This window comes from Haliotis rufescens, unplaced genomic scaffold (genome assembly GCF_023055435.1).
Source record: "Haliotis rufescens isolate VD_foot unplaced genomic scaffold, xgHalRufe1.0.p SCAF_10, whole genome shotgun sequence".
Classification (NCBI taxonomy): Eukaryota; Metazoa; Mollusca; class Gastropoda; order Lepetellida; family Haliotidae; genus Haliotis; species Haliotis rufescens.
Window position 1 is genome coordinate 5702573 of NW_025963780.1, and position 11212 is coordinate 5713784.

The following is an 11212-nucleotide window of genomic DNA, read 5'->3' on the forward strand; positions in this document are numbered from 1 at the left end:
GTAATTTTTCGATATTCAGCCAGACGTTATGCAATGAAAGACGAAACGGGTTTTTTTCATTGAAATACGCGCACGCGTACCTGTATATTGCATACCTAGTGTCACGTTATTGCCCTGTGTGATGTATCAGCGAGACATAAAATGGGAAATGAAAACGAAACTAACTAAACTTTAATGTTGTGGAAAATAACGCCGATGAATTGGTGTACAAGCGCATGAATTCGTATGACAAACTGTCTAAACGAGAGGTAAGGCCGGGTTCATTACAGATCGTTACAATATGTAAAACAGGTGAAATTTGTAAAACTTCTATAAAGGAAACAACCAACCAAAGGCCCTTTTTAAATAGTAATGTATATGATATAATATAAAGTATATTTAACATGATACAATATACTTTGTACACAATTAGTTGATGCTTTAAAGGGACTGACGAAAACATGGGCGAAATATTTTAATAACGCCGTAAAATAGTTCAATTAAGTTAAAATGAGTTAAATTATATTTCATGAAACTTCTAAGAACACCTTTGTGTATTTGCGACACTAAAACACAGGTTTTGAGCAAAGGAAAATACTCTCGCCCTTGGCCAAACCTTTTCTCGCCCATTGGCGAAATATTTCAATAACGCTATAAAATCGAGGAATTAAGTTAAAATGAGTTACATTATGTGTCATAGTACTTGTAAGAACATCTGTATGTATTTGCGAAACAAAACCATGAGTTTTGAGTAAAGGAAAATATTCTCGCCCATGGGCCTAACCCTTTTCTCGCCCATTGGCGAAATATTTCAATATCGCTATAAAATAGTTGAATTAAGTTAAAATGACTTACATTATGTGCCATGGAAATTGTAAGAACACCTGCATGTATTTGCGAAACAAAAACATGAGTTTTGAGCAAAGGGCCGGCCCATGGGCAAAACCTTTTTCTCCCCCATGGGCGAAATATTCCAATAACGCTATAAAATCGTTGAATTAAGTTAACATGAGTTAAATTTTGTGTCATGATTCTTGAAAAAAAATACATTTATGTATTTGCGAAACACAAACATGAATTTTGAGCAAAGGAACATATTCTCGCCCATCGGCCACACTTCGCCCATGAGCAGGCACATGGACGACATAGTGTAAATATTGAGTTTTTGAACAATTTTTTTTTTTAAATTTCTTCCTTGGTATGTTCCCATGAAAATAGCATGTTTAATTTTGTAAATACCTTTGACCGAGACTGGGTAAAGACCGTAGAGTTTCTGGACTATTGGGTTCCAGAATTAAAATGGGACGTGTTATATTAAATTGTATATATTCATATTTGCCGATATTCATGATATATTTATTTTACCGTCATTTTTTAAAACTACTCCGAACGACTTGTATGTATAGATCTTCTTATTTATGAACAGATGGCGCACTTATTATATTATTGATATAACTGTCTGCTCAAGTGTTCTATTTCTTTATTATGTAAAATGCTGTCAACATAAATAAATACAAATTATTTCATAACACTCCAAATACAGTTGTCATAATGACAATAGTTTACACTTGTCACATACAATAATACTGTCCGGTATTCTTAGTAATATTTTCAATAGCAACCACATATTGTGAGCATTAATGTCTGCAGTGTAAAGAAACTGAATGAAGCAGAGGTAAAATCAATTCATATATACAAAATTGTATATTTTTGAAAATACCAAATATACAAAATTGTATATTTTTGGATATACCATATATACAAAATTGTATATTTTGTATATATTGGAATTCCGCCTTGTGCCAGGTTGTTTAATTATAGGAAGGTGTTGCAGAACATGGACTTGGCAGGTCATGACGTAAATTCCACTACTTGTGGCTGCCAAGACTCATGACACCAACCTGAAGGTCACATGATCCCGGATGACTTCACTAATGTTAACAATAACCACCTTCGTCAGTTATTCAAATATGGACCAAAATATCGTGAGCCTCCTACCAATTAGGATCACAACTTTAAAATCATAATGGATGCTGTCGAAGCGTGTGCCTAAATTGGACCAAAAAAAGAAGAGAAACCCATTGAATGTCTTTCAGAGTGGGTTTATTCAGTGCGTGATGTCGTCATTGGTAAAATGCACAAACCGAAAAAATGAGGAAACAGAATTGGTATAAACGTTAACCCATTCCGTCTTAACCAGGTGTCACCCAAAGGCTGGCTGCCCTACATGAAAACTTTGTAGTTGTTTCCACTGACAAGGCCTCAAATAACATAACCATTATATGTAAGCATCACCACATTAATTGTTTCATCGAAGAACTTGGTATAAGAGACATATCAAATAATGCCAGTTATCTGCCAAAACCATGCATCAATACTTTCAACTTTTGACTTGACTGAAGACATGGCCTTTGCCCTTTTGTACTGGATTCCAAAGCACTATATATTTCTGTACAAAGAGGGATATATTGCTGGGTCCAGAACATGTACCACCAAATCCTTGTCTCAATGATTAACCGTAATCCTTCATACAATCAAGAAAGGAATTTCTTTATATTCACCGAAAGTATTTAAGACAAATTGAAATAAAACCATGTGGATTCTCAAGACCTCAATCTCAGAAAAAAGTTCATTTCTGTTAAAACATTTGATATTTTCAACTTTGTACACCTCTCTCCAACGTAACAAACCTAAGGAAAAACTTCATTCCTTGATCCATTGGGCTTTTTGTTACAAAACGTGGTGACCATAGATACAGTACCATATTCATCTTCAGAGGTTCAGTGAAATTTGTCAATAATGAAACACAAAAACAATATGTGTAATGCTGGACTTCCCCGTTGATAACATTTATGTACAGTTTGGTGGTAAGACATTTAGGCAAGGCGTAGACATTCCAATTGGCACCAACCGTGCTACCCTTCATGCTGGACTGTTTCTTCATGTATATGAATCGGAATTTCTGCTCGGTTAGTCAAAACTAGGCAATGTAGTCAAGACGGTTAACTTTAGCTTCAGGTATATCAAATATATCAGGTACTATCAAATAGCAAATTCCCTTCCAATGATTTACCTACCTGAAGTAGAAATAAAAGAGGCCAGTGAGACCGCCTCATATGTTTCATATTTGCATCTGTGCATACAGATTCAATGACAAAACACTCTCAACAAGACTGTATGACAAGAGGGACGACTTAAACTTTCCAATAGTCAACTTTCCCTTTTTGTCGAGCAATATTCCTACTGCTCCAGTCCTTGGTGTCTGCATTTCTCAACCTTTGAGATACAATCGAGTATGATCTTTCTACAAAGACTTCAAAGAGAGTCACTCGACTCTTTCACAGAAGTTGTTTGATCAAAGTTACAGCATTCAAGGCCTCAGTAAAGCTTTCAAAATGCTTAATGGTAAACACGTGGAGGGCTTTTCCAAATTTGACGCATTTGTGACAAAAATTATGTCCGATGCAATTCCCTATTCTGACTTGTACCATATGTTCCCGTGGGTTTTTTTAATAGGTGAACAATTGACTTGCCTTTGCATGTGTTTGTGGCGGTGCCACCGGTGGTGCAGGAGTTGCTTGCGAACACCTGGTATCATCGCTCTTTGACAGTGAATCATCAACATCCTGATCTAGCCGGAAGCTTACAATCGACTCTGCATTAAGCAGAGATTTCTTATGAATATGGAAAAGGTTTGGTCGCTTTTATGAAGCTAGTCTTTCTGACGCCGCTGTGCCCAGAACACTGTCCTACAATGTATATGGATGGGCACTAAATACCAACACTAGAAGCAGATGACATTTTACAACATTTCTATGCTCAAGCACATGTTACATCATGGTTCTCGGTTTCTACTAAAAGTTTGTAGAATTCATCTGAATAAAGATTTAGGGTAATATATAAATTGTGGATTAATACAACGAACACGAAATATGTTTCAAACACCACGACAGGGACTGAATCACAAGAATGAAACACATATCATCATTATTCCAATATGTACACTGGGTGTGAGTAAGTGCGCGACAAAGTCCGCTGTGAACAGTTTCACTTATATCACTTATGTCAGCTTAATGTCTGTAGAAAGAATATTACCACTTTGGTATATTACCCACGAGCATGGTTCTTGTCCTGACAAATCAAGAATCAAAACCAGTACGAATCTAAGATTCCAACACATATTCAGTGGATCCTGACACGATGAAGGAACATATAAACATGTATATGTATATTGTAATTAAACACATATTCAGTGGATCCTGACATGATGAAGGAACATATAAACATGTATATGTATATTGTAATTAAACACATATTCAGTGGATCCTGACATGATGAAGGACCATATAAACATGTATATGTATATTGTAATTAAACACATATTCAGTGGATCCTGACATGATGAAGGAAAATATAAACATGTATATGTATATTGTAATTAAACACATATTCAACGGATCCTAATACGATGAGTCAGTAAGTGAGTTGGGTTTAAAGCTGCTTTTAACATTATTCCAGTTATATCACGGCGTGTCAGCTTAATGTGGGAGGAAAGCCCGAAGTGATGCAGGTCCCAGACGTTTACCACTTCGGTGAAACCAACGAGCACGGGTATGGTGCTGACAAACCTAGAAACATAATCGGGGCGAACCGGGATTCGAACCCACAATCATAGGTTTCTGGCGTGTCCAATGGACGCAACTCTGCACAGCGAAACGCGGCGCCTTAGACGACTGGGCCACCCGTGCTCCCCTAACACGATGAAGGCAAAAATTTATTTTGTACTTAAACACATATGCCTACGCAGTGGCGGGAGACGACATAGAGATGGATTAGAAACTTATCTATTTCCCTGGAAATGGTTGGTTGTGCCGTCTTCGGAAGTCTGTGGCAATATTAGATGTATCGTACGGAAACTAACATAGCCGGGTAATCTCCCGCATTTCTCATATATCAAACACTGCCCTCAACACCCAACATCATGTGCCTCGCAGGTATTGACATAGTTTTTTACTTAACGAAGTTTATCGCAGTGTGATAAGAACACATTGGAAATAAATCCAGAATGGTTAAACTGGACGGATCTTCTTTGCGGAATTGTGGAGTGTTTCTGTCGTTATGAGGAGAAGATTATAAATCGGTTTTGTGATGGAGCAGGTTCTAGTCTGAACCTTTTTACTGATTTAACAAGTACTGATCGTTTGCGCCTACAATATTACCATATGTGACATTTTTGGCTGATAGTGCCGCTCTCAGCCATATCCCAGCTTTATACTGGCGGTCTGTATATAATCGAGTCTGGACCAGCCAGTCCAGTGATTAACATCATGAGCATTGATCTATGCATTGGGGATGCGATGACATGCATCAACCAAGTCAGCGAGCCTGACCACCCGGTCCCCTTAGTCGCCTCTTACGACAAGCACTGGTTGCTGAGGGCCAATTCTAATGATGACTTGTTCCGGAATCAAAAGCAGATTTTGTCAGACTCTACAATGTGTATCGATATAAGTAATTACCAGGAATCCACGTGTGGAGGTGGGTTTGTTGTGGGTTTGGGCGTGTGAGGGGGCGTGTAGAATAGATCCCCGGCACACGACTCGAGCCAGAACCGATGACCCTGAGCTCAAATTCCAGGTTCGCTTTGATTCAGCACCATTCCCGTGTTTAATTGGTTTCACCATTGTGGTAAACGCCTAAGACACGCCGTGGTGTAACTGAGATACATAGCATCCTTGCACAAATTTAATACTTTAGGGCATACTCAATCGAGCGTGGTGATGGGTACGACAATGGGATTAAGGAGGACATCTCACACATGATACATTGGTGAATATCTCACGAAATATGAAGACACAACGAATTGGTGAACTACATTGTACATGTATATTGACAATTACTATATTGAATGAGAACTTTTAAATATATATACCAAAAGTGAGTAAACATATGAAACATTTAGAATGGTTTGGAACATACAAGAAACATTATTCCACTGGGGGAAACGCACAGGTTAATGTACGGATTATTCCGGATTCTATGGGGAATCGACACTTGGTTTTTGTCGGATAAGAGTTCGTGATCAAGACCAGACGTCCAACTTCCATTCACTGGAAATGTTCTTTAGGATGATGTCCAGCCACCATTAACACTGAAGATGGTCTTGTCACGAAGTACAATAATATCTATAATCAATAAGCTGATGAATCACGAATCACAGTTGATAAAGTCATCACAAACCTCGAACGAAGAGGAATAACATTCAAACGTGAAGAGACTTGAACGAAGACATCTAAATCCATTGAGATACTTCAGGTTGAACAAGACAATATTGATACTACAATCATCCAGCTTCGATCAGGTAGTTTGATGTCGCCCAAGAAGAAGTATCGAAACCTAGACCATGCCCTTGAGGGGGAGAAGAGACAACTTCTTGACGACCAGAAACCGGTGAACGATGATCACAATGTTGTTTCACCTCTAGTTGGACTTCAGTTATGTCAATGGAAATGTGAAATTGGACAAATAAGATAATCTTTTGGACAGTGCTAATTCTTTTTATCAATTGTTTATGAAATATTTTAAAGTAAGCGAATGCTGTATGCCCAGTTGTATCTTGCTTAGACGAACATGATGGAAATATCACTTGGCCAGCTGCTGGACAAGTAGGAAGTCACAGCTTATGGTATGCCAAACTGGATGTTAGCCATAAAAGGGTAATTACAGACAGGAATTGTTTTAATCATTCACAAAGTCTAGATCAAAGATCGTTTCACACACTCAGCAATGTACGCAATGTTAATTTTGTAGGATTAACAGAAATAGCTAATATAGCTTCTAAGCATCATATACCAGCCAATAAAAACAGTTTTTCAGCACCTCTGCACCGTTGCGCCGGTTGCTTTAGGCCACGCCCTACAATAGTTTTGTTTGGAATCCGATTACCGAGCGTGTGATTTCATCACTTTCACTTAGACATTTATATACTTTCTTTAAATGTTATGATATTTGTTCCCCTGGAATTGATTTAATATGAATAGGACAATTAATCTTCGCCATAAAATCGGTATCCCATTTTTCACCTTACTTGCTTTTTAAAAGCGGCGATAATCCAAACTCACTCATTGTAATTATATCCCTGATAGTACTAAGTAGCAATGTACAGAAACGTTCACTGTTCGTAACCCTTCTGAAATAAATTACTGCAATATAAGAACACCTGATTAACTTACGCTTTGGGACATAACCTTCAGTATATAAATAAACTGGATTTTTACCTTTCAACAAGAGTCCACTTACTGTCCAAATCGCTCCGGGAATGGTATTTCAGTGAGTCACATTTCTTCACCTGATACATCCCCCTCGGTGCTTATTTCTCGCGATCCATCCCCCTTCTTACGTACACCGTCTTGTCTGACAGGATTCCCCCATTTATTCTTTCACATCGTCTCGCTAAATCATCTCTATCCATTTCTTGCTTTCTCGGGATCCATGCGATAACACGCCTGGGGTCTTTACAGATAAATCATTTTCCGTGGACACGAAAACAGAAATTATTGGCAGCTGGGTTATTGTATTACGACATTGTGATGACCACGCATACTCTCAATTATGGACGTATTTTTTGTCTTGGCCCAACCAAGCTTCCTATTGTCATGTCTTTTGCCTTCAAGACACGGCAAATTGAAGCATCAGGTACAACGACGTAATGTCAACTGGGTGAGCTGTTCTCTCTCTACTCTGTTGATTATCAAATATACTACTCAAAAGAAGTTAAGTACCACAAGATTATTTCATAATACTATAGTTAATCTGCCATGCCATGACACTAAAAAAACATCCTATTCTTTCATATTACTATAGTTCATCTGTCATGCCATGACACTCAAGAACACCTGATTCTTTCATACAACTATAGTTCATCTCACATTCCATGGCACTAAAGAACATCTGATTGCTTGATTTAAACATATTTATTTTCACAAATATATGAAAATGGATCGGTAAACAAGCTTTTGTTAATAACGCTTCATTAGACATAATGCATGATACAATTAATACATCGGTGTTGGGTGAATGTAAAATATGAATTATACATTCCAAGCTAGTTCTGTATATATGATGAATATATTTGCAGTTATATTAATCAATTATTTAATTGATAATCTTCCAGTTGTTGTAATGAGGTTTTGAATAGAATTTAATATTTGGATTTGATCTTTCTTACTCAAATACGAATTTATCTGTATAGCATTGTTTGTAAACATTTTGGTAAAAAATCATTTCATTTCGAAGAATATAGTACTTTGTACACACAAATAAGAAATGGAAAGCACCTTCGGCATGATATCCACAGGAACAAATTTTAGTATCTAAAATAAGTCTATTATACTGAACATGATCTTCATTAAGATGGCTGCAGTCAAGCCTGAGGCGACTGCAAATAATTTGACATATCCTGTTTCCATAATTAAAGGCCCAGTTTATACCATTATCTTCCCTTCCATGTAGCAGGTTCCTAAATTGTGTAACGGTCTCTGCCCCCGTTAGGTTTTCTGGTAACATATTCCAAAGTTGTGTTGCAGCTGGTATAAATGGATCTGCATAAGCTTTGTTTTACACTTCACGGTTTGAAGATTATATTTTTAGCTTTATCCCTTGAGTTATGATTAATGCTTTCCGAAACTGTATTAGGAATAGGCCTACAAAGATATTTAGGGGAGAGATTATTATTCATTTTATAAAACGTTACCAATTTTGAATTCTGAAATTCTGTACAAGTCATTATTGAGATTACTTGCAGCTATATCCGGATTTTCTATGATCACATACAGAGACGTGTCATCAGTATGATATTAACATTTATTCCTTAAACAATGTCATTGATATAAATAATAAACAATAATGGTCCCAACACCGAGCCCTGTGGTACACCGGCCACTATTGCTTTTGGATCTGAGCTCAAGTCATTTATAAGTACCTTTTGATGTCGAGTTCCACAAATACAATCACGTTGTAGTTTATAAACTATTCCTTTGTACCAAACTTTATCAAAAGTTTTACTTACGTCACTAAATACAGCTCTAACTCCCTTACCTTCATCTAGAGTCTTTGAAATAAAGTCATATAAATATGTCAACTAATTTGAGATGGAGTCACCCTGCGTGAACCCAGATTATAGGTTAGTAAGCACAATATTGTTCCTTAAATAGTTATAATTTCGTTTGAATATACATTTTGCAAATATCTTGGCTAAACAACTTGTGAGCGCGACCGGTCTGTAATTTGTACATTCATTCACGCTATTTTTCCTATGATTTGGGATATTGTGAGGGAATATTGCGCGTTGAAGAGAGACATTGCATAGTTCAGTAAGTAAGGAATTGGGCTAACAAGTGTCAGCTGTATTTTGAAGTACCTTTTTCCAATACCATCAGGTCCAGCTGCCTCAGTGGTGTCCACGGACAGTAGAATATCCCTAACTTCAATTAACTTCGATTACATACGCTTGTTTTTTCAAAAATTAAGATTCTTTATTTCCGACTTGGAGCCCTCGTTACAAATGTGTAACGTACAATTTCACGTGTGTTTCAAGTAGTGGAAATATAGTTACAAACTGTATTAAAGATTTAGTTTATGGTATGTATTTTGTGTTCCAGATGTAAATCGCTTTTCAAATATACCGAAATACCTTTTGGTATTAACACAGTTGTGTATAACCTACACTGAACGTTCTGACATATCATCAAATAGGGCTGTGTATTGGCGAAAAAATGTATTATAATATACTGCGATGTAGGTCTGTGTGGCGATATCTTTTAGCAGTTATTGATACTGATTGTAAAATGCAAGCAGCTCCTTTTTTCTACAAAAACTAAAGTAAATTTTACACAGGAGGGCCAGTCGCTGCCATTTTGTAGTCATTGATACAGGGGGTACGGGTGGCCCAGTCGTCTAAGGCGCCGCGATTCGCTGTGCAGAGTTGCGTCCCTTGGGCACGCCAGAAACCTATGATTGTGGGTTCGAATACCGGTTCGCCCCGATTATGTTTCTATGTTTGTCAGCACCATACCCGTGCTCGTGGGTTTCACCGAAGTGGTAAATGTCTGGGACCTGCATCACTTCGGGCTTTTCTCCCACATTAAGCTGACACGCCGTGATATAACTGGAATACTGTTAAAAGCGGCGTTAAACCCAACTCACTCACTCACTCATTGATACAGGGGAGATAATTACATGAGAGAGAAATTACTTTTGTAGAAGGAAAATAACATTTGTGAACGAATTTCAGTGTAGACTTCAGGCTAAACGATACAGATAATTACAAAAAACTGTTATATTGTTTTTTACCCCATGACCGGAAGAAAGAAAAAATATTGCAATACCTATCGTTTGAAAAGCGTATTCCAGCATACGGCAATGGAGCATATAGAGGTAATGCCGTGCAGTCCTATCATCACATGTGTCAGTGATAACTGTAATATTCCCGAAGATTAAGGATGCTTCAAGAAAAGGGTGCGCACCACTACACCCCCTTTTCTTGATCCGGGTATGGTACTTTGCTGAACATGTTTTTTGCAAGGAGGGACACCGCCACTATAATACGAGATGAATATCTCTCTACTCTTTGTGAAACATGGGCAAACAGAATGACTAATGGTCACATGAGTTTCACATGAAAATTGATGCTGGTCTAAATGTTCTAACTACGTCGTTAGTTTTGTACTTTTAACCGTAACAAGAAAATATTGCCAATATTTGTAGTAAGCCATGTAAACAAAACGGAAAGAAAGACAATGTTTGGTTGGTTCTAAATTGAATATATATAACACAAATGCAGCTCAGTGGCTTTATTAAGAGATCTCCTGTTGGGAATGTGACAGAAGATGGGAAATAGCTCCGCTCCCAGACAGAATAACAACATGTATTACCCGTAGTTCAAGACCCACGTCGCATGGCCATGCAATTATACCGCAGACACGTCTCTCCATCAACGACATGTTGTAACGAGCCACCGCAACAGACGATCTCGTCGTGGGTCTACATTGCCTGGATTGCATAACTGAGCAAGGGCATTTGAACAAGACATCTGCTAGCTGTTGCTGATATATCGGGTATTGTAACGTCAGATAACGCTAATAACAAAGGAGACAAAGTCTAAACTTATGAACAAGTATCTCTTTACGACGACGCAAATTGACTGAAAATATGTGCATGACCGTTAGTGATAGCC